Source organism: Schistocerca serialis, chromosome 1 (assembly GCF_023864345.2).
Source record: "Schistocerca serialis cubense isolate TAMUIC-IGC-003099 chromosome 1, iqSchSeri2.2, whole genome shotgun sequence".
Lineage (NCBI taxonomy): Eukaryota > Metazoa > Arthropoda > Insecta > Orthoptera > Acrididae > Schistocerca > Schistocerca serialis.
The window spans coordinates 311,372,917-311,398,331 of NC_064638.1; the positions used below are offsets into that span (position 1 = coordinate 311,372,917).

Below are 25,415 nucleotides of genomic sequence, written 5' to 3' on the forward strand. Positions count from 1 at the left end.
CCTCTGCTGCCTTCACTACTTCATCCCTCAAAGCTACCCATTCTTCTTCTATTGTATTTCTTTCCCCCATTCCTGTCAGTTGTTCTCTTATGCTCTCCCTGAAACTCTGTACAACCTCTGGTTTAGTCAGTTTATCCAGATCCCATCTCCTTAAATTCCCATCTTTTTGTAGTTTCTTCAGTTTTAATCTACAGTTCATAACCAACAGATTGTGGTCAGAGTCCACATCTGCCCCTGGAAATGTCTTACAATTTAAAACCTGGTTCCTAAATCTCTGTCTTACCATTATATAATCTATCTGTAAGTATCTCCAGGCTTCTTCCATGTATACAACCTTCTTTTAAGATTCTTGAACCAAGCGTTAGCTATGATTAAGTTGTGCTCTGTGCAAAATTCTACCAGGCGGCTTCCTCTTTCATTTCTTACCCCCAATCCATATTCACCTACTATGTTTCCTTCTCTCCCTTTTCCTACTGCCGAATTCCAGTCACCCATGACTATTAAGTTTTCGTCTCCCTTCACTATCTGAATAATTTTTTTTTATTTCATCATACATTTCTTCAATTTCTTCGTCATCTGCAGAGCTAGTTGGCATATAAACTTGTACTACTGTGGTAGGCGTGGGCTTCGTATATATCTTGGCCACAATAATGCATTCACTATGCTGTTTGCAGTAGCTTACCCGCATTCCTATTTTCCTATTCATTATTAAACCTACTACTGCATTATCCCTATTTGATTTTGTGTTTATAACCCTGTAGTCACCTGACCAGAAGTCTTGTTCCTCCTGCCACCGAACTTCACTAATTCCCACTATATCTAACTTTAACCTATCCATTTCACTTTTTAAATTTTCTAACCTACCTGCCCGATTAAGGGATCTGACATTCCACGCTCTGATCCGTAGAACGCCAGTTTTCTTTCTCCTGATAACGACATCCTTCTGAGTAGTCCCCACCCGGAGATCCGAATGGGGGACTAATATATATATTATCAGTTTAAAATAGAAATTCCTGAATAGAATCGAAGGAGTTGTCCAGGTGAAATTATTTTAAATTTAATTTAAAGCGTGCTTGGCGAAGTGTCAGACACTTTATGTTATTGGGCAAATGTTCAAAGAGTTTTGTTGCTACATATCGATCTCGTTTCTGAGTCTCTGACAGCTTTAACAATGGTTAATAAAAGTACTTTTTCCCTCTAGTGCTGTAGGTGTGGACCACTGTTCTTCTCAAATTGTGACGGGTTACATACGACGAATTTCATTAGCGAATATATGTGTGACGCCGCAGTTAAAATGCCTAGCTCCTTGAAGAGTTCCACGGGTGAGAACCACACGTTATTCTTACTTCTCACTTTTGTGCAATCAATACTTTCTTTATAGGTGATGATTTCCCCCAGAAAATTGTTGCTTACGGCATTATCGAGTGGAAACATGCAAAATATGTCTTGAGACTGTTACATTTGTTTCCAAAGTTAGAAATTATACGGAGAACACTAGTGGCTGAATTTAATTGTTTAATAAGCTCAATAATATGCTTCTCACCGTTCGTTTTCATCAATTTTTACATCCAAAAATTTGCTGCATTGTACCCTATTTACTAACTCCTGCTCGTCTGCTACATCAACTGTTGGTATAACTATTTGTTGTATAGAAATAAATGTATTTCTTTTTTTAATTTAGGGAGAATCCATTTTCAGAGAACCGCTTAACAATGCTTTGGAAAATATCATTTACTAATTCTTCTGCTGCTTTCGCTCTAATGGATCTTACTATAACACTAGTGTCGTCTGCAAAAAGTACCCAGTTTTACTTATTGAATGTTAAGTGGTAGTTTCGCAAACCGTCACTTCATGGGACCTAGGAGAGCGTTTTCGAATGGAATCCACAGGGCCGTTGTGTGTGAGAGAGACAGCTATCGTTTCTGTCCGACGCCTCTCGGTCAAGTGAAGGCCATTCCCAATTAAGAACGGACAAGATAAGAGAAAAGAGACGGTAGCATCCGTCGCTGTCAGCCGCTGTAGCTCCGCATCGCACACCGTGGGCTGTAGCTGGTGGGTAGCGGGTAGCGGGAGTGCAGGCTTGCTGGACGCTGGAGAGAGCTGGAGTAGCCTGGAAAGTGAACTTCCCGGGTCCAGACGGCGCACTTTCGCTGACAGCCTGATCACGCACCTGTCTGCCTCACCAGCGCGCTCACGCACTCTCCCATTACACAAACACGCAACGCCGTCTTCGCGAATGCACGTCGCACCTTACGTGAATACAGTGCCTAATTTCTGCACAGTGCGGCATCTGAACCTGCACCAGTACTCTACTGTGTGGTCACATCCGCTACAGATCGCCGCCTAATTTGCTTTACAGAGCGAGCCACGTTCTGTGTTAAGGCGCGGATTTCTAACACAGAATGATTTGCTATAGATGATCAGGGCAGTATCGCGAGAACAGCCGACCAGTTTCGCAGTTTCCAAGATACTCGTTCCTGGACGCCTGCCGTGACGATCTGCGGTTCGTCAGGGTCGGTTACGTCAGTGGATTTGGCAGACAGAAAGAAGATAGTTGTTCGTTTAGCAGCATTAACTAATTCTTCCATTCAACATGATGGATATTTTGTTCCTGTAGATCTGCAGCGTGCACAGTTTGCAAGGAAAGGAGAGGAGCAGATGACAAGTGAAAGTTAGCTCGTCAGCTCCCTCTTGTGACGCGACTGGTTGAGGGAAAAGGTAAGGACTCGAATTTCAATTTCGATCCGATATCCTTTCATCAGAACACTATGACTTACTCCGCATTCAAACATTATAACCTGCCTATAACAAAATAATCTCCACTGTAGAAATCAGCATCAGTCCTGGAAAAGTCGATCATGCGAAAATCAGCTGGCTTTCTTCACATCGGGTATTTTTATACAGTGTGATCAAAACTATCCAGATACCCCCCAAAAACACACGTTTTTCATATTAGGTGCATTGCGCTGCCACCTACAGCCAGGTACTCCATATCAGCGACCTCAGACATCGTGAGAGATCAGAATGGGGCGCTACGCGGAACTCGCAGACTTCGAACGTGGTGAGGTGGTTGGGTGCCACTTGAGGCATACGTCTGTATGGAAGATTTCCACACTCCTAATCATCCCTAGGTCCACTGTTTCCGATGTGATAGTGAAGTGGAAACGTGAAGCGACACGTTCAGCACAAAAGCGTACAGGCCGACATTGTCTGCTGAGTGACAGAGACCACCGACAGCTGAAGAGGGTTGTAATGTGTAATAGGCGCACATCTATCCATACCATCACACAGGAATTCCAAACTGCATCAGGATCCACTGCAGGTGCTATGACAGTTAGGCGGAAGGTGAGAAAACTTGGATTTCATGGTCGAGCGGCTGCTCCTAAGCCACACATCACTCCGGTAACTGCCAAACGACACCTCGCTTGGTGTAAGGAGCGTAAACATTGGACGATTGAACAGTGGAAAAACGTTGTGTGGAGTGACAAATCACGGTACACAATGTGGCGATCCGATGGCAGCGTGTGGGTCTGGCGAATGTCCGGTGAACGTCATCTACTAGCGTGTGTAATGCCAACAGTAAAATTCGGAGGCGGTGGTGTTATTGTGTGTTCGTGTTTTTCATGGAGGGGGTTGCACCCCTTGTTGTTTTGCATGGCACTATCATAGCACAGGCCTACATTGATGTTTTAAGCACCTTCTTGCTTCCCACTGTTGAAGAGCAATTCGGGGATGGCGACTGCACCTTTCAACATCATCGAGCACCTTTTCATAATGCACGGCCTGTGGCGGAGTGGTTACACGACAATAACGTCCCTGTAGTGGACTGGCCTGCACAAAGTCCTGACCTGAATCCTATAGAACACCTTTGGGATGTTTTGGAACGCCGACTTCGTGCCAGGCCTCACCGACCGGCATCAATACCTCTCCTGAGTGCTGCAGTCCGTGAAGAATGGGCTGCCATTCACGACCAAACCTTCCAGCACCAGATTTAACGTATCCCTGCGAGAGTGGAAGCTGTCATCAAGGCTAAGGGTGGGCCAACAATATACTGAATTCCATCATTACCGATGGAGGGCGCCACGCACTTGTAAGTTCAGCTGTTAATCTTTCCTCAGCATCTGGAAACGTTCAAATTCGAAATTCTAGTTAAGTTGGTAAAGTAACAGTTACTATTTGTATTAAACATTGGCCAGATTAGTCTTTAATAACTTTTCTCGCCCATAAAGTGGAAAGTCGAATACTCTGTTCGCCATGCTGATTTTGGGTACAACTCGCAGATATTGGAAACATTGAGAGCAGAACTCAATATAGTGTGTTTGTGTTTCAGTACAATCCAAACGAAAGCTCAAACTCATGAAATGAAAATGGAATGCGGACGTAGTTTTACTCACATGTACGCAGGTTTTTTTTTCCCCTCCTTCTTGTACAGACACCCGAGGCTTGTGCTCTCCGTCTGCTAGGGTTACGAGTTCACGGCTTTCGTTATAAAGTGCCCACAACGACCGCCTCCTGGCAACAACGGTGTTACTTTTCTCACTCGGGGCGCACGGCGATGGGAACACCATTTCTTAGCACTAGTGCATCCAACTGCCGGCTCAAACAGCATCCTCATGTAACACCAATTCTCAAATCTCTTTCCGAATTATAATTCAATTCGAATACTATTTTTTTCTATATTACGTAATGATATCTAGAATATAATGTCGAAATTTGGAGTCTCTGTTTGATTAATTACATCCATCAGAACTTTTTTTAACTACAACCATTCGTAACACTTCTGATCCGAACTTGCCACTTCCTCCCCTCTTCACCTAGCAGTACTTATTAGCCTGGAAATTAACTGATAACAGGAACATGGTGCTGGAATTTTTACTTCCTAACTTATCTCTAAAGGGTAGATAAACTTTAGATTATTCTGGGCCAAAATTTAAATCTTCATGAAAATCCCCAAAATAAAAAAGTAACGCAACAGAAACTTCAGGGTGTTGATTTTATGGTATAATATATTTATTACTACATTTTCGAGTTTGTAGCTTTATATGTCGCCCTTCTAAAAATTACGAAAAACCTGGAATTTTTGTAGAAAATAATATATTCATCATCGTCAAACTCAGCATATGATACTTTCACGTGTAGCTGCAAAGTTTAAATTACAAATTCCATTATGCACTGGTGTGAAAAAGGTAAGCGCGAAAGTAACTTTTGTATGATTTATCACAGCTAAGTAAAATTTGTCTATGAAACTTGGACCATACATAGAAAGAAGTGCTACTGTATAGCATAAAAGGTAACTGAAAGAAATACGAAATGAGAAGTACAGAAGACATTTTTATTCAAAGCCAGTAATTAACTGAAATTACAGCAATTTATTATGGTCCTCTGGACTTTACAGAAGATCGGACACGGTTCTTAATGCTGTGCAACGTGCTCCGATGCTGGCTACAAGACTGGTAAAGACTTCTCATGGTGCGCCGCGTCATTACTCCAGAAGCGCGCTCAATAACTGTTGGATGGTCGTCAGCACCTGTGGGCGTAAACGTGTTCGGTGGGATATAATTCGGGGGAATGGGCAGGTCATTCCATTCGCCGAATATCCTCTTGTTCCAGGAGATTCTGTGGATGGAATCGCCTATCCGTTCCCTGACTTAAGTCTCATAAAGCAGGCGTGGCGTGCGGTGGGAAGACGCCTTGCAGTACATGCACCTGCCTGTCATCCGCGCTGGTGGAGGATTGGGAGGCCCTTCCACAAGAACTCCTTAACAACCTTGTGGCCAGCATCGAAGCACGTTGCACAGCACTGAGAACCATGTCCTGCCTTTTATAATGTCCAGAGGACCATAATAAATCGCGGAACCTTCAGCATAATTAGTGTCTGAATAAAAGTGTCAGTTTTGTTCGTCTCATTGCGTATTTCTCCTAATTACCTTCTGTTCTATCCCAGGTATTTGGGTGTCACTCTCGACCGTACACTAACCTACAAGGAACATTGTCGGAATCTGAAGCAGAAACTATCCTCCAGAAACTACCTTCTTCGGAAACTGGCGGGATAGAACTGGGGTACACATCTACAAACATTAAGAACTACAGCTCTTGCCTTATACTATTCTGCAGGAGAGTATGCTAGCCCAGTGTGGTACAATTCAGTACATTCAAAACAGGTTGATGTATCCTTAAATGACAGCTGTAGGATTGTTACAGGCTGCCTAAGGCCAACCCCCCATGTGCAACGTTCAATGTCTCGCTGGGTTTGCTCCACGTGGCATCAGAAGAGAGGTCGCCGCTAACATCGAGAGGCATAAATCAAATACAGTGACCTCACATCCACTCTCTGGACATCAACCTGCCAAGCCAATACTGATGTGCAGGAGGAGTTTCAAACAACTTCACAGCCCATAGAAGGATCAGCTGCGGCTACCCGACTCACCAAGTGGAAAGAAAGATGCCAACGCCTGTCAAACTGGATGACACCACAAGAATCCCTGCCGCCTGGACATATGAAGAAAGGGGTCATCTGGAAGTCCTTGAACAGACTACGGACCGAAGTCGCAAGATCGAGGGACAATCTCCTTAAATGGAACTTCCAATTGCCAAATACCAACACAACACTCTGCGAATGCGGTGAATTGCAGACAACCCGGCATCTCTTCAAATGTAACTTATGCCCAGCCAGCTGTAGCATGAAGGACTAAACGTCTGCAGAACCCAGTGCTATCAAAGTTGCCCAGTTGTGGGTGAATACTGTACAGTTTTCCTTTTTTGGATTGTATATGTGTTCATTTTGATGTACCTCTGACACGAATAAAGAAAGACCTTCTGTTCTATACTGTAGCAGTTCTATGTGTAGTCCACGTTTTTAGCCTTGTTCCTTGGCAATGACACATCATGCGAAAATTACTTTCGCCATTTAGTTTTGCAAATAAGTGTATTAATTATTAGGATTTTTTGGATATGCTGTTGCGAAATCTCTAGCTGAGCTCTCGGTCTGGCAGTCATCCCAGCAGAGGAGAGGCTCTGTGCTATCTTGCTCCTGTCAAACGCGATCGAGAGAGCTTGCTTCTCCACAATCCCTTTTATATGTCTCTCTCTCACAGCGACGGAAAAAGGAATGGCCGCGCGGGATAGCCGCGCGGTTTAGGGCGCCTTGTCACGGTCCGAGTGGCTCGCCCCCCTTCGGAGGTTCAAGTCCTCAGTCGGGCGTGTGTGTGTGTGTGTGTGTGTGTGTGTGTGTGTGTGTGTGTGTGTGTGTGTGTGTGTGTGTGTTGTCCTTAGCGTAAGTTAGTTTAAGATAGAAAAAATAGTGTGTAGTGTTAGGGACCGATGTCCCCAAGCGGTTTCGTCCCATAAGACCTTACCACAAATTTCCAAAATTTCCAAAAAAGGCATGAAAGCTACCTAAGATTCCATTTTTAGCCGTATCCAGCCCCGAGACAGAAGGAGAGGGCATTAACGTTGTGAAGGGACAGGGTGAGCCAGCAGGCGAGGAGGCGAGGAGGCGCCGCCGCTGGCCCTTCGCTCACCTGCTGCACTAGGTGTGGGCGGCTGACGTCAGAGGCGCGCTCCCGCTCCTACAGACTCCGCAGCGGCCGCATCTCCGGGCGATCGCCGTAGCTCCTGCAACACGCCACACGCACTATAAATTGACCGGCTCTTTGTGCTCAACAGTGCCATATTTCTTGTCATAATATACTACGACTAGTCTCAGATGCTGTCACCAAACCATTAATCGGGTCTCAGACCGAAATATCTACTTCTCTAACTGTGGGAAGACGCTGTCTCCAAGAATGCCCACCCGTTAGCAACAGCTGTATTTTATGCGAGGGCTGATCAACAAAGACTGAGGCAGGTTTTTTCCTGTAGCTTACCACATAGTTTCCCGTCAGTACATCGGTATTTGAAAAGAGCACGTTTTTATCTATGATGTCCACAGGCAGCAGCACTCTCGTACCAGTGGGCGGGTAGCACTGTTCTATTTTGTAGAGGTTCTTTGCATTTCGCGTACGAAACAATGGAGATGATGCAAGACGAGCAGTACGATGCAATAAATTTCTCTGTTCGTTTAAACCATACAGCCACTGAAACTTACCAAAACTGCAGGAAGCGTACGGCGAACTTGCACTACTTCGTGCAACTGTGTGTAGACGGTTCAAGAACTTCAAAGAAGGCCGACTTGTCTATGTTAATAAAGGTGGGCCTGGTGTTTTTGCTTCTACTGTGACTGAATATCAAAACAGCTGCTGCGATTTTACGTCAGGATCAGCGGATAGCATCACGAAACCTCAGTGATTCGTTTTTCGAGAGGATACGCCTTGAGCACAATTTTTATTTTTATTCCCCAGACATGTTTCGCTGAAGTTTCAGCATCAATTGTGGGTTTCTCTTTATCCTCTATAAAGCAGAAAAAAAATATTTTTACTATTTGTACACATATAAATTTAAGTTTTTAAGACAGTATTTAGCCGGCCGGGTATGGCCGAGCGGTTCTAGGCGCTTCAATCTGGGACCGCGCGACCGCTACGGTCGCAGGTTCGAATCCTGCCTCGGGCATGGCTGTGTGTGATGTTCTTAGGTTAGTTAGGTTTAAGTAGTTCTAAGTTCTAGGGGACTGATGACCTCAGATGTTAAGTCCCATAGTGCTCAGAGCCATTTGAACCATTTTTGACAGTATTTACATATTTGAAAAATACGGTCAAGGCAGACCCTCTCCAAAAACAAACAACACGCACAGCAGAGCTTCAGCTTCAAGACGATAATCTCAGTGACGTACTGAGAATTGCAAACGGCGGTGTCCATACAATTATGCATGATCATCTCCATATGACCCGTATTTGAGCCCGTGGGTGGCACGTCTGTTGAATCTCCAAGAAAAGGCTGCGCGAATAGAGACAAGACGTGAGGAGCTGAGTATCTTTTCTGGTGGAGCGGATGAGTTTCTGAAATCGATTACCACCGGTAATGAGTCGCAGCTGCATCATTATGATGAAGGAAAACGAGCCAGCGAAGAGTGGGAATCGCCAGGTTCCCCAACACCAAAGAAGGCGGAAGTTGTCCCATCTGCAGGGAAAGCGATGATCATCACATTTTTTGACTGTCGTGGAACGATTCACCAGCATGCAGTTCCCGCTTAGCTGCTGTCACAACAGCACACTACACCTCAATATTGGCTTAACTGTGGAAGCGCATTGCAAGGAAGCGACCAGAACTTACTTGGACAGACTGGCGACTTCATCATGACAACGCTTGGCCTCAACTCGCAAATCAAGTCGTGCATCTTCTGGGTCAGTGCAGCATTACCTGTGTACCGCATCCACCTTAAAGCCCCGATCTTGCACCCTGTGATTTTTTTTAATTCCCATCACTAAAGGCAAAGCTTCGGGGTATTTGATTTGAAAACTTCGAAGTGCTCAAGGAAAGTGAGGCAATTTTCAAGCACCTGACAAAGAATGGCCTGCACAATGTGTTCGAGGACTGGCAGATACACTATAAAAAATGCTTTCAAGTAGGAGGGTTGTGCTTCGAAAGAGATCATGTAAACAACCGTGAAAAAAACATGTGTGAAAAAAAATTAATCTCAGTCTTTGTTGATAGCCGTCGAATATCCGTGAAGTCATTTACAGCCAGGTGTATTTCCATAATTCCAAATTTATAATGGAACAATATGTCTCAATAGATTCGGCCGTTATAAAGCCAAAACTGCAAGCCACGCACGAAATTCCAATAAAATTAGTGTCCACAGTAGCACCACTGCATCTAACACTGTGAGACACACAGATTGTCTTGAAGCCGTACTCAGTTCTTGTCGCTACTGAACTGCTGTTGTCGAAAAGGGATTCTTTCCTAGGAAGAAGAAAGTAATAAAAGCTACAAATAGAAGTTCACCTGAAGAAGTTACCTGTTACGGGTTTGAAATTTCCCATACAAGAAAGTTACCTGGCGAAATTGCCCATTAAGTAACACATAAAGTTTGAAACTAGGGCAGTGTTACAGTTAAGTTGGGATCAACAGTTGTGATCAATATCACCAACAGTTGTAATGACCCTTCTTCATGTCGACCTTTTCATGTGACTGGAAAATGTCGATGTTGACTCTGTTTCGCTGGTGTCCAGAACTCCAGAATTATACAGCTGACGTCGAAGCATTGTAAAATTGGGAGAAACCTTTCGCGATCGCTTACGATAACAAATAATACCGGAAGAAATTAATATGGACCCTTTTGTAATTCTAACATTGCATAAGCGCAATGGACCAGTAACTATATTTTATTATTCATCTAATTTCTTGTCACAGTTACATACATATTACTTAATGGTAATTAGTTCCGAACGAGTTCATTAATTTTCGAATCACTGCCTGTGTGTTTATTATGTAACTGTTAACGTAATATATAAAAGTTTCGGTCTGTTCTTAAATTTACATTCGAATTATCTGTCCTTGGCACAACTTTCATACACTAGGTCAAATATGCTAAGTCACTTTGCTAGTAGCGAGGAACTGCCAAGTCACTAGAGAAACACCTGAAGTGGGACGGAAATGAATACCAAAGTTTAACTGAAAGAGAAATAAGAGCTCATCCGTCTTGTCCAGACAATTCATTCCAACATCATGCTGCGTAGAGCCTCTCACGAGACAGAAACATCAGTTTAGCAGGACCTTTCAAAATACAAAGTATCACGAAGATTCAGTTACGTTGAACTACTTCACTTGGTTATAATACATAATTATAATTTAATATAAGCGAGATAAGCAGTTTCATATTTAAATAGGTTGCGAATAAGTGTTTTACATAATCAGCAGGAAACTCCGCCACGCAGCGTACGGTGGTTTGAGGAGTGTGTGTTTAGATGTAAATTAAAGTGAAGAGACCACGCTGGAATCCTGGTTCGGAGACCACGTCGAACTGCACATCCTCCATCACCTGTTTCGCGGTGACTCATTGAGAGTTTTGAGATTTCACGACTAACAACTCCGGGTACACTGATCGGTATCCGGTACGTGTTATAGCTTTCTTCAAACTGATGCGCTTGTCTGTTTGGCTAAGCATTGCTGGGTGCGTATTGACGGGAGGAAGTGTTTAGCTGGAGTCTTATATGGAAGATAAGCGTGAGCGGTAAACAGAACAGAGAAAAAAGACAATAGCAGATATAATTTTTGAGGCTTCTCCGACGGATCTGTTAGAAATAAACTACTCTGGCTTGCCGGCGGGTCATATTGTGCAAATTCCACAATAGTTCGTCGATACAATTTTTCGACATCTTCAGGTGATGGTAGCTGCTTTTGTCCTGCTGCAATACGCGAACGGTAACAATTGCGCGACAGGGGCGAAATTTCTCCGGCCAGGAGCAGGCAATATGCGTGCGCGGGAAGACGTTCGCAGGAAAGCGGCGCTCCCAGTGCCCCCTGCTGGGAGCCGCAGAAAAGCGTGCGCTATGGACAACGAATATGCTGCCGGACGCTGCTTTGAGCTGAATTAAATCTTAGCAGTGCGCTGCGTCGGGTCCTGAATCGGAAGTTCTTGTTTCTCCTGTTGTAGTTTATTAGCAGCCAGTGCTGGATTCCAGGTGGCGCTTTACTGAAAACCTGCGTCCCTGTCGTCGTATGTGTATGGTGTGGTGTCACCGCCAGACACCACACTTGCTAGGTGGTAGTCTTTAAATCGGCCGCGGTCCGTTAGTATACGTCGGACCCGCGTGTCGCTACTATCAGTGATTGCAGACCGAGCGCCGCCACACGGCAGGTCTAGTCTAGATAGACTCTCTAGCACTCGCCCCAGTTGTGCAGCCGACTTTGCTAGCGACGGTTCACTGTTTACATACGCTCTCATTTGCCGAGACGACAGTTTAGCATAGCCTTCAGCTACGTCATTTGCTACGACCTAGCAAGGCGCCATATTCAGTTACTATGTATCCTGAACAGATAATATTGTGAATCATGTACCGTCAAGAGCGACGTTCATCATTAATGGATTAAAGTTAACTATCAAACTAATTACGTCCGCTTTCTGAATTCTAATTCCCTGTCGTGTTCCAGACCTCACGTCAGTATAGTTCTTCCCTCCTCACGCCAGCCTGCGTGAACTAAAACGCGTGCTTTTCGGCCTCCCCTAGTAACACGGTATTGGCTCTTCTGCCAACACAACATATGGCTTCCCAAAAGGAGGATCCTGAGGGTAAAACTTCAGGCACAAGCCAGGCAATGCTCCGCTACTGCCGTTTATCAAGTTGGCCCAAGTGTGTATGGCGATGGTGTTCAGCACATCGTTCTTGCACGGTACGGTATGTCTGCTCAGTAAAGATTTCGCACGTTGGCATGGGATCCTATATAAGTCACGTTTCCTAAAGCGAAGAGCGTCCTTGGCCAAACACAACGAACTCCTCAATTCAGCTGGTGGCCCAAAAACACACTTTATGTCGTGTCTGTTTGAACTTGCTTAGGACGGAATGCATTGCGTTCTTTTTATTTATTTATTTATTTAGAATAACCTTTCTGTTTGAACACAGGTCTTAGGTGTTACAGCTCACCCGACAGACTATGGGTATCTAAGACCACATGTGCTCTATGTACCAAAGAGCGTAACAAACTACAGCGTTGTGCAGGATGATGACAGCTGGTGGCCTGCAGACAGAACTCTTGAGTTGCTTGGCAGTAGACACTATTTTCCAGTGTACCGTTGACTTTTTTTCTATCCATGACATTCAAGAATGCTAAGATGCCGCCATTTTTCAATTCCATAGTGAACTGTATTTTCGTATGGAGTGAGATCAGATGCAGGAGAAACATAGGTAATGTCTCTATTCCATGGGGCCACACCACAAACACGTCGTCTACTTACCGCTAGAAGCAGAAAGGTTTGAGGCTTGCTGCAAGCAGTGCTTTTTTCCTCAAAGTCTTCTATAAAATAGTTGGCCACCATGTGAGACAGAGGAATTCCCATGGCGACACCGTACACTTGTTCAAAATATTGAATAAGAGTCAGTTGAGGTATATTTTAGCTCTCCGTCTTCAGGTCACGAGTGGCCTACCTGGACCATCCGATCGCCGTGTCATCCTCAGGGGAGGATGCGGATAGGAGGGGCGTGGGGTCAGCACAACGCTCTCCTGGTCGTTATGATGGTATTCTTGACCGAAGCCGCTACTACTCGGTCGAGTAGCTCCTCAATCGGCATCACGAGGCTGAGTGCATCCCGAAATATGGCAACAGCGCATGGCGGCCTGGATGATCACCCATCCAAGTTCTGACCACGCCCGACAGCGCTTAACTTCGGTGATCTCACGGGAACCGGTGTATCCACTGCGGCAAGGCCGGTAAGCTTTAGAAATGTGCTGTTACAGGAGAATGTTGAAGATAGGTGGGTATGTGTAGTAACTTAATGAGGAGGGACTGAACCGAATTCGCATTAAAACTTAAATTAAAGAAGCGGTCGACTGTTAAGACAGATCCTGGGGCCTGTAGCTTGATCTAAGACAGGAATCTTACAGCAGCTGAAATTTGCGGTCCATGAATTTATAAGCAGAGCCATTTGTACCCTGACAATCTGCAAAGCCAAGAATGTGTGTGTGCTAGAAAACTTTTGACATCGACTACACGTGTCTGGCTCCTGGAGTGGCAACATTCGTGCGTGCTGGCGAGGTGAACTCTGTCCTTTGCGGCAGGGAGGTGTAATAATGATTGGCGGAAGCGGCCGGCACCTGCGACCGCGTACATCTCGCCGCCTGCTGTGACACGCGGCTTTCTCGCGCGCGAAAGCTGCACTGCGCAGCCTTGCGTCAGTGCTACCAAGCGGCGACAACGGCCATCTAACGAAGATATGCCACACCGCCGGCTGGCCACTGGTCAGGATCCAAGCAGCAAACGCGTATCAGGTGCTCAAGAAAACAGTGCAAATACTACATGGCATTTCGTCCTTACAGCAGAGAAATTTTCAGGGGTAAAATTAACTTTGGACAAAGCCCAAAGAAGTGCTGGAAGACTCTTACTGTTCTCAATATATGAAAATTATCCTGCAGATAACGTCGAGAGCTTCCTGTGGATGATGATTATTGGTTGGTTGGTTGAGGTTTAAGGGACCAAACAGCAAGGTCATCAGTCCCATTCCGCTAATGGGACAACTCAGTAAAGTCAGAACAACAAAACGGAAAAAGGGAAAAAAACGTAAAAAGGCAGTCATGTTGTCATTGGCAAAAAACAAAATGAGGGAAGTCGGCAAGAGAACGAACCCAACACTATGCTGAAGCAGCATAGGCAAGACCACCTGTGACTTAAAAGGTACAACTGCTATAATGTAGAAAGTACGTATGGGAATAGAAAGACTAACCAAGCCTTAAAAAAAAGGGTAAAAACAGAGTAAAAGGGGAAGAAAAGAGGAATTCGGTCAGGGAGGTGAATCAGGAATCTCCGAACACTGCTTACAGTGGGAGACACCCAAACACTCACCGCCCCACCCCAACACCAGAGAGAGATTAAAAACCTTAAAACTGAGAATAAAAACCACTTTCCTGGAGGAAACCGAGAACCAGAGAGACCATCCGGGAATCGTCATCCAACATCAAAGGTAAAGTGTGGGGGAGCCTGTACTTAGCACGCAGAGCCAAAAGAAGGGGGCATTCAACCAAAATGTGGGCTACTGACTGGAAGGCTCCACAACCACATAGTGGGGGTGGCTCATCACGCAAAAGAAAACCATGGGTCAACCGAGTATGGCCAATGCGGAGACGACACAGTGTGGTCGAGTCCTTTCGGGAGATGCGAAAGGAAGAACGCCACGGGCCTGGCGTCACCTTAATTGCACGAAGTTTATTAGACAGGGGAGTAGCCTCCCAAGAATTGGCCCTTGACTGTGCGAAGTGGGATTTGATGTGAAACCGTAAATCCGCTGCAGGAGGGGCTACAGAAAACGGGGGATAAGTAACTGCTCCCCCAGCCAAACGATCAGCGAGCTCATTACCCGGGATACCCACATGGCCAGGGACCCAAAGGAAGTCAATAGAACAAGCAGCACGGTGAATATCAGCGAGATGGTCATGGATGGCAGAGACCAAGGGATCGCGCGAAAAACACCGGTCAATAGCAAGAAGGCCACTCATCGAGTCCGTGCATAACAAAACGCGGTTGTGTTGGGACTGTTTAATAAAGTTAAGAGCCTGGGAAATTGCCATCAATTCCGCAGTAAACACCTCACATGTAGGTGGCAGCAGATGACTTTCCGTTCCAACAGAGGACGTGAAGGCATACCCAACACGATCAGCAGATTTAGAGCCATCAGTGTAAAAAACAACAGCATCCCGAAACTCCCACAAGATTTGGCGGAAAAAGGAACGGAACACCACCGGGGGGATGGAATCTTTCGGACCGCGGCGGAGATCCATCCGAAGTCGAGGCCGAGGAACTAACCGAGGAGGGGTGGAGGGGAGGGAGCGAGGAAGACAGGACAAAGAAGGAAGCTGAAAATCACGGCAAAGAGACGCAAGGCGCAGCCCAACCGGTAAACCCGCCCCAGGGCGGGAGTCGGGAACAGGATAGAATAGGAAGGATGAGTGGGAGAGGAACGGATAGTGAGTGCATAAGACACCAGAAGCTGGGACCGCCGAACAGAAAGAGGGGGGGGGGGGGGGGGAACTCAGCTTCAACCAGGAGACTATCAACAGGGCTAGTAGGGAAGGCACCGGTGGCCAAACGGATACCACGATGGTGGACTGGATCCAGCACGTGCAGTGTGGAAGGAGCAGCTGAACCATAAACTTGACAACCATAGTCCAAGCGAGACAGAACTAGAGCACGATAAAGACGGAGGAGGAGGGAACGGTCCGCACCCCAAGAGGAGTGGGCAAGGAAGCGAAGGACATTGAGTTTACGGAAACATCCTACCTTCAGGAGTCTGATATGGGGCAGCAAGTGAGCTTGTTGTCGAAAAGAAGACCCAGGAAACGAAACTGTGGGACCACAGGCAATCGTTGTGTAGCGAGATAGAGCTCTGGATCAGGGTGGATCGTAGTACGGCGACAGAAGTGGACCACCCGCGATTTTAAAGGAGAGAATTGAAAGCCGTGTGAGAGGGTCCATGCAGAGGCACGCCGTATAGCTACCTGGAGCTGCCGCTCTGCAGATGCCATCGAGGAGGAACTAACCCAAATGCAGAAATCATCTACATACAGGGCAGGGGCGACCAAGGGATCGACAGAGGCCACAAGTCCATCGATAGCAATGAGGAAAAGAAGGACACTCAAGACAGAACCCTGTGGGATGCCCGTCTCCTGCGTCCGTGGAGAACTAAAAGCAGTACCAACTCGAACTCTGAATGACCGATGGATCAGGAACTGGCGGATAAAAATCGGGAGTGGGCCCCGAAGACCCCACTGATGAAGGGTAAGTAAGATGTGATGCCGCCAGGCCGTGTCATAGGCCTTGCGAAGGTCAAAAAAACACTGCAACCAAATGGCGGCGCTGGGAAAAAGCCTGCCGAACTGCGGATTCCAAGCGAAGTAAATGATCGATTGAAGACCGTCCCTCTCGAAAGCCACACTGGTAAGGCGACAATAGATCCCGAGATTCGAGGACCCAATTGAGCCGACGGGCTACCATCCCTTCGGTCAAACTAATTGGCCGATAGCTGTCAACAGATAGGGGGTTCTTACCAGGCTTAAGGACAGGAACCACAATGCTATCCCTCCACTGAGAAGGGAAGTCACCCTGGAGCCAGATACGGTTAAACACCCGAAGAAGATGTTGCTGTTGTGGAGCACTGAGATGTTGAAGCAGTTGGTTATGAATGGAGTCTGGGCCAGGGGCCGTATCATGAGAAGAAGATAGAGCAGAAAGAAATTCCCATTCAGTAAAAGGTTCGTTGTAAGATTCTGACTCACAAGGGGTGAAACATAAGGGGGAAGCTTCAGCCAGCTGTTTTTGATGAAGGAAAGCAGCTGGAAAGGAGGCTGACGCTGACGCCACTGCAAAATGGGTCGCAAGATGTTCTGCAAAAACTAATGGGTCCGTACAAATGCCATCTGGAAGGCCTGGGAGGGTGGATTGCCGATGGCAACCTTGGAGAGAACGAAGTGTAGCCCATACCCGTGACAGAGGGACAGTAGAACCAAGGGAAGAAACGAATCGTTCCCAACATATCCGCTTACCCTGTTTGATTAAATAACGGGCTTTAGCACGGAGGCGTTTAAAGGTAGTAAGGCTGGCTACAGATGGGTGCCTCTTAAAGTGTTGCAAAGCACGACGGCGATCACGGATGGCAATGGCAATAGCCGTACTCCACCACGGGACTTTCCGGCGACAAAATGATCCAGATGAGCGCGGGACAGCAAGGCTAGCAGCGCGAACAATCGCGTCAGACACGTCACGTAGGACGTCATCAATACAACCCGACAAAGAGGGAGAAAACTTGACCTGTGCAGTGTATAGAGGCCAATCGGCGCGGTGGAAAGACCAACGAGGTAACCTGTCCATCGGGGAGCGGGAAGGGAGCGTGATAATCAACGGGAAATGGTCACTATCACAAAGGTCGTCGTGTGGCGACCAGTGCAATGAAGGGAGGAGAGAGGGAGAAGAAAGAGAAAGATCAATGGCAGAAAAGGTACCATGACCGGCAGTGAAATGAGTAGGGGAGCCATCATTAAGAAGGCACAGGTCGTGGTCTGCAATAAATTGGTCTATAAGAAGACCTCGTCTAGATGGAAAGGCACTGCCCCACAAAGGATGATGAGCATTAAAATCCCCAAGGAGGAGGAAGGGAGGAGGAAGTTGCTGAAGAAGGGTGGTTAAGGCAGCAGGTGTAAGAGTCCTGTCAGGAGGGAGATAAAGATTGCAAACAGTGACTGCAGAGTCTAAGTGGACCCTAACAGCAACCGCTTCCAATGTAGTTTGGAGAGGAATCCATGTGCTAGCAATGTCTGTACGGACCAACGTACAAACGCCACCAGAAGCCCGCAAGGGTCCGACCCGATTTCGACAGAAAACACGGAACCCACGGAGGGTCGGTGAGTGAGCATCAGTAAAATGAGATTCCTGGAGAACCACACAAGATGCAGAGTAGGACGAAAGAAGGGATTTCAATTCCAGAAGGTGACGATAGTATCCATTACAATTCCATTGGAGAACCACAGAACGATGGTTTAAATGAGGGCTGAACACGCTAAATTCAGTCATACCGCCGGGTCCCCACGCCGGGTCACCGACAAGGAGGGGGCGACATCCATGAACGACAGGTCAGTATCCGGTTGTGAAGTCGGGGAAGGGACCTCCAGTGACACCAGAGGCTCTTTGTCCCCGGCTTATGTTTCTTCTTCTTTTCAGGCTGAGATCGAGGAGGGCTGTGTGGCATAAAGGAGCCAGCTGCAGCAAGATCAGGAACAGAAAGAGACCGGGCGACCTGGGGGCCGACAGACCGCGGCTCTCGCGGTCGCCGCGCGGCAGCAGACCTTCGACCTGGAAGGTGCCGGGAAGGGGCATCCCGGGAGAGGCGCCCTTGACCGGCAGACGCCGAAGGAGTGGGACACTTCTCCGGCTGGGGAGGGGGAGCAGCGCCCATAGGAGAAGGTGTGGGAGCCGCAGGGGAGGGGGGGGGGGAGGAGAGGGGTCCGGGATGGGGGAGGAAGGGGTGAAGATGTAACCAAGGCGTAACTAGATGTCATGGACACAGGGTGCAGTCGTGCATATTTCTTACGGGCCTCTGTGTAGGTTAAACGATCGAGGGACTTACACCCCTGTATCTTTTTTTCTTTCTTATATACAGGGCAATCTGGTGAACGTGGAGAATGACTACCATGACAATTTACACATACAGGAGGGGGAACACAGGGACTCCCCTCATGGAGTGGACGTCCACAGTCACCACAGAGAGGGGCCTGGGAACGGCGAGAAGACATGTGGCCAAAACGCAAGCACTTAAAACACCTCATACGAGTGGGATGTATGGCTTCACATCACAGCGATAGACCATAATCTTAAATTTCTCAGGGAGGGTATCCCCTTCAAAGGCCAGGATAAAGGCACCAGTATCAATACGATTATCTTTAGGACCCTTCTGAACACGCCGAACAAAGTGAACACCCTGCCGTCCGAGATTGTCCCGAAGTTCCTCATCAGTTTGAAGGACAAGGTCCCTGTGAAAAATCACACCTTGTACCATATTTAGAGACTGGTGAGGGGTAATGGACACAGAAATTGTGCCAAGATGGGTACAGGCACGAAGGGCCGCAGATTGGGCAGCTGAAGCAGTTTTTATCAGCAACGAACCCGACCGCATCTTGCTCAGGGAGTCCACTTCGCCAAACTTGTCTTCAATGTGTTCCACAAAGAATAAAGGTTTGACACTGGTGAAAGTATCTCCATCAGTCATGGTGCAAACTAGATAAAGAGGGAAAGGTTTTGCCCCCCGACGACGGGCCTGACCCTCTTCCCAGGGGGTAGCCATGGAAGGGAAGGCCGAAGGGGCAAGAGAAGCAGCACTTGAGGAATCAGTTCTACGCAGAGAGACGGCCGCAGAAGAACGGCCAGAGTTTTGGACCCATATGCGTTTCATCTGCATAGCGTCCGCCCTGATACCACCCACTCCGATCAGGGGCTCTCCCCACGGGCGCCACCCAGCCACAGCAAGGGCCGTCTGGCACGGCGGCCATTGCCGGGAGTTCCGATGCTCCAGGATGACGAGCAACCACTCCAAGGCATGGAGGTCAAAGCTCAGGTATCAGAAGTGTGATCCCTGTGTGTTCAGGGGGCTCAACCGAAAGGGTACATAGCGACCCCACCACACAGGCTGGCTACCGTGCTGGCTATGCACCCTAGCATCAGACAACGACGTGAAAGAAAAGGTGGAATGTACTAGGAGGGCGCACGTCGGAGACACTAGGTAAGGTGCTCTTCCCCAAATGGCTCACACTACGGAGGAGAAATTTTGTAATGGAGGTCAAACCCCAGAGGGGGACCAAGGAATGCCAAAAGGAGGAGATGATTACGCAACAATGCCGGAGTGTAAAACCAACAGAACCAGGAGGATAGCGGGGGCCAACATAAGCAAGGACACCAATAGAGGGAGAGGAGAAGGCGAGGGGAAAGGAGCATGGAGGGGAAAGGAGGGGAAGGGAAAGGAAATGCAGCCCGGGAGAGAAAGAAGGCTGCAATGGTTTGGGGCCCCGTGCTCGCCACCCACGTATCCACAAAAGAGCTGTGGACCCCCTGGGGGGGGATGATGATTATGATTATGATAATGATGATGATGATGACGTTGCTGCTGCTGTACTCGGAGAAGTCACGAAGCTAGAAAACCACAGCGTAATGTGGAAAGACATATGGAGTATCGACGCTCGCGCAGGGATTGGCAGTAGACCCTCAGCATGAACGGTTATAGAGTATTACGCATAAATAGGAGGGAAGACCTGTTACAGTATGATGACATGATTACAAAATAATAATTAGAATAACTGTATGGTATGGATGGGAATAACCGACCGGTTTAAATCGATACCAGAATTTCAGTTCTGAATAATTAGTATTTTTCGGTATTTATTTGATCTCGGTTGTAACAGATATTTTATTTTTTACTGATGAACGATTAAAAACGCATAGAAATTTACCATGGCAATGGTTCAAAAACCTTGGTTTTTAAACAAAACACTTTTTAAAAAACGAGCTTGGTAGGAAGTTCTGTGGCTTCTGAAAGATCTTCTTTGACTAATGTTGTTTCTGATTGAAAAAGTTAGCTAAAACAGATCACCAAATCACAGAACGAGTATTTATAAGCATACAGTGCATTAATTTGTTATTGAAATTTTAATTTTAATTTCTCGTTTAATTGTTTCTGATGAATGTCACTTTTTGGCTATTGTGTAACCTCTCTATTAGAATTTTTTATATACTATTTTTTATTCTGTCAGTAAAAAGTTAACAGTATTCCAATTCCTGTTAAAAATTAACTATGTGTATTTTGACTAAACATGGGTTTTTCATTCGAAATAATTAAAGACAGATCATTACTTTTCGAGAAAAGCAGGGAACACTGAACGGACTAAGTTTTCTTTTATTTATGTATTTTATTTGATATTTTGGGTATATGTACACTGAAGCGACAAAGAAACTGGTATATGCATGCGCATTCAAATACAGAGATACGTATGCAGGCCGAATACTGCACTGCGGTCGGCAACGCCTATATACTCGTAAGACAAGTGTCTGGCACAGTTGTTAGCTCGGTTAATGCTACTAATGGCAGGTTATCAAGATTTAAGTGAGTTTGAACGTGGTGTTAATGTCGGCACACGAACGCTGGGACACAGCATCTCCTACGAAGCGATGAAGTAGGGATTTTCCTGTACGACCATTTCACGAGTATACCGTGAATATTAGGAATCCGGTGAACATCAAATCTCCGACATCGCTGCTGCCAGAAAAAGATCCTGCAAGAACGGGACCAACGTCGACTGAAGAGAATCTTTCAACGTGACAGAAGTGCAATCCTTCCGCAAATTGCTGTAGATTTCAATGCTGGGCCATCAACAAGTGTCAGCGTGCGAACCATTCAACGAAACACCATCGATATGGGCTTTCGACGCCGAAGGCCCACCCTTGTACCCCTGATGACTGCACGCCACAAAGCTTTACGCCTCGCCTAGGCCCGTCAACACCAACAGTGGACTGTTGATGAAGACTGGAAACACGTTGCCTGGTTGGACGAGTCTCGTTTCACATTGCATCGAGGGGATGGGCGTGTACGGTCATGGAGACAACCTCATGAATCCATCGACCCTGCATATCAGCAGGGGCTGTTGAAGCTGGTGGAGGCTCTGTAATGGTGTGGTGTGTGTGCAGTTGGAGTCATATGGACCCCTGACACGTCTAGAAACGACTCTGACAGTTGACGAGTTTGTAAGCAACCTGTCTGATCACCTGCATCCATTCATGTCCATTGTACATTACAACGCACTTGGGCAATTCCAGCAGGACACTGCGACACACTACATGTCCAGAATTGCTACAGAGTGGCTCCAGCAACACTCTTCTGAGCTTAAACACTTCCGCTGGCCGCCAAACTCCCAGACATGAACATTATTGAGCATACCTGAGACGCCTTGGAATGTGCTGTTCAGAAGAGATCTCCATCCCCTTGTACTCTTACGGACTTGTGGACAGCCCTGGAAGATTCATGGTGTTAATTTTCTCTCTTTGTCTCTGCGTGTATAAACTCCGAATTCGACACACGATTACAGCACGCTTTTTGTCACGCATCGGCATAGTTATTGTTACAAACCGCCATGTTGCATGCTACAATTCAGAGTCCGCTAGCGGCACTGGGCAGCAAATACACACATCAAAAAAAGTTTCGCATCACCTCGGTTCCGAGAGTTCCGGAACCTGAACAGAAAATTGGACTAGAGATCAACATAAACATCATTTCCGCCCTTTTTATTGCTCATGAAAACCACACATTGCATGTTGTACCATCGTACAGCGAGACGAGGTGTTGGTCCAGATTTCTGTACACACCCGTACCTCTGATACCCAGTAGCACGTCCCATGGCATTCATGCATGCCTGTATTCGTCGTGGCCTACTATCCACAAGTTCATCAAACCACTGTTGGTCCAGATTGTCCCACTCCTCAACGGCGAATCGGCGTAGATCCCTCAGAGTGGTTGGAGGGTCACGTCGTCCATAAACAGCCCTTTTCAGTCTACCCCAGGCATGTTCGATAGAGTTCATGTCTGGAGCAGATGCTGGCCACTCTAGTCGAGCGACGTCGTTATCCTGAAAGAAGTCATTCGCAAAATGTGCACGATGGGGGCGCACTTGGGCAATTCCAGCAGGACAATGCGACACACTACATGTCCAGAATTGCTACAGAGTGGCTCCAGCAACACTCTTCTGAGCTTAAACACTTCCGCTGGCCGCCAAACTCCAAGACATGAACATTATTGAGCATACCTGAGACGCCTTGGAATGTGCTGTTCAGAAGAGATCTCCATCCCCTTGTACTCTTACGGACTTGTGGACAGCCCTGGAAGATTCATGGTGTTAATTTTCTCTCTTTGTCTCTGCGTGTATAAACTCCGAATTCGACACACGATTACAGCACGCTTTTTGTCACGCATCGGCATAGTTATTGTTACAAACCGCCATGTTGCATGCTACAATTCAGAGTCCGCTAGCGGCACTGGGCAGCAAATACACACATCAAAAAAAGTTTCGCATCACCTCGGTTCCGAGAGTTCCGGAACCTGAACAGAAAATTGGACTAGAGATCAACATAAACATCATTTCTGCCCTTTTTATTGCTCATGAAAACCACACATTGCATGTTGTACCATCGTACAGCGAGACGAGGTGTTGGTCCAGATTTCTGTACACACCCGTACCTCTGATACCCAGTAGCACGTCCCATGGCATTCATGCATGCCTGTATTCGTCGTGGCCTACTATCCACAAGTTCATCAAACCACTGTTGGTCCAGATTGTCCCACTCCTCAACGGCGAATCGGCGTAGATCCCTCAGAGTGGTTGGAGGGTCACGTCGTCCATAAACAGCCCTTTTCAGTCTACCCCAGGCATGTTCGATAGAGTTCATGTCTGGAGCAGATGCTGGCCACTCTAGTCGAGCGACGTCGTTATCCTGAAAGAAGTCATTCGCAAAATGTGCACGATGGGGGCGCGAATTGTTGTCCATGAAGCCGAACGCCTCGCCAATATGCTGCCGATATGGCTGCACTGTCGGTCGGAGAACGGCATTCACGTATCGCATAGCCATTACGGCGCCTTCCATGACCACCAGCGGCGTACGTCGGCCCCACATAATGCCACCCCAAAACAGCAGGGAACCTCCACCTTGCTACACTCGCTGGACACTGTGTCTAAGGCGTTCAGCCTGACCAGGTTGCCTCCAAACACGTCTCCGACGATTGTCTGGCTGAAGACATATGTAACACTCATCGACGAAGAGAACGTGATGCCAATCCTGAGCGGTCCATTCGGCATGTTGATGGGCCCGTCTGGACCGCGCTGCATGGTGTCGTGGTTGCACAGAAGGACATCGCCATAGACGTCGGGAGTGATGTTGCGCATCATGCAGTCTATTGCGCACAGTTTAAGTCGTAACACGACGTCCTGTGGCTGCGCGAAAAGCATCATTCAACGTGGTGGCGTTGTTGTCATCCACTGCAGTAGTAGCCCTTGGGCGGCCTGAGCGAGGGATGTCATCGACAGTTCCTGTCTCTCTGTATCTCCTCCACGTCCGAACAACATCGCTTTGGTTCACTCCGAGACGCCTGGACACTTCCCTTGTTCAGAGCCCTTCCTTGCACAAAGTAACATGGCGGACGCGATCGTACCGCGATATTGACCGTCTAGGCATGGTTGGACCACAGACAATACGAGCCATGTACCTCCTTCCTGGTGGAATGATTGGAACTGATCGGCTGTCGGACCTCCTCTATCTAATAGGCGATGCTCAAGCAAGGTTGTTCACATCTTTGGGCGGGCTTAATGGCATCTCTCCCTCAAAGGAACTATGCCTGTGATACAAAATCCACAGTCATCGTCTGTCTTCAGGAGCTCTGGGAATTGGGGTGATGCAAAACTTTTTTTGATGTGTGGATGTAGACATGAAAAGACGTAGAAAGTTAATGAGGTTTGTTTTATTTAAAAAGCATGAAGAGTTTTCTCATGAACAATTCCGAGGTGTTACTTTTCAGCATGCCCACTTAAAACTAACCATCGGAAACGTAGATGCCAGGCTGATTCATTAGAAGAACTCTAGGGAATTTTAGTCCAAATATGGAGTAAGAAACCTCGTTCGACAGACACTTTAATAGTATTCTTGAGTCTTGGGCGCTTACCAGGAAGGATTGATAAAAGAATAGAGAAGCTACAGAAAAGAGTAGCGCGCTTCGTCATGGGTTCCTTTCATATGCGCTAAAATAGCCTGGAGATTTTCATTGAAAGCAGTGGCACACATTATAAGGGAGGTGTTGTGCTTCACGGCACGATTTACTATCAAGGAAAGTCATCCCATGCACGCTGTGTAAAAATCGTAAGCTGCCTGATGATACTACTATTGTGTACCAAAACGGCATGTGAGAAACATCCTGAAGTCTAAGACGACTCTTGTGCAGTTGTCGTTCTTTTATGTTGTGGAATAGCTGCTGAAGCTGATGGCGTACCCGATACTTTTTGCCCTAGTGAGGAAGTGAATTAAAGATAGCTTCCGTGATGAAGAGAGAGAGAGAGAGAGAGAGAGAGAGAGAGAGAGAGAGAGATGGCGCTCATTTCACAACATTGACAGGAATAGGTCGAGGGGTAACTGGATTGGGATATTGTCACACTTTTTAATGGCCATCGGCGCTACGAGATCAGAGAATTTCAACGCAGCTCATCTCGGCCAGATACTGTGGGGTCGCGACCCATGGACAGTCCATCTCTGAGGTGTT

At 47.0% G+C, this 25,415-nt stretch overlaps 1 protein-coding gene across 2 annotated transcripts in view; it reads right to left on the minus strand.

Moving 5' to 3' along the window:
- Nucleotides 1–25,415, minus strand: part of LOC126469582 (diacylglycerol lipase-beta-like) — an 817,808-nt gene that overhangs the window by 245,258 nt on the left and 547,135 nt on the right. The window contains exon 3 of one of the 2 annotated variants that reach the window (XM_050096701.1): nucleotides 7,521–7,614. The exons of the other annotated variant lie outside the window; for it this stretch is intronic. The gene's annotated coding sequence lies outside the window, so the exon portion shown is untranslated. The remainder of the gene's footprint in view (nucleotides 1–7,520; nucleotides 7,615–25,415) is intronic. 2 annotated transcript variants of the gene reach the window in all.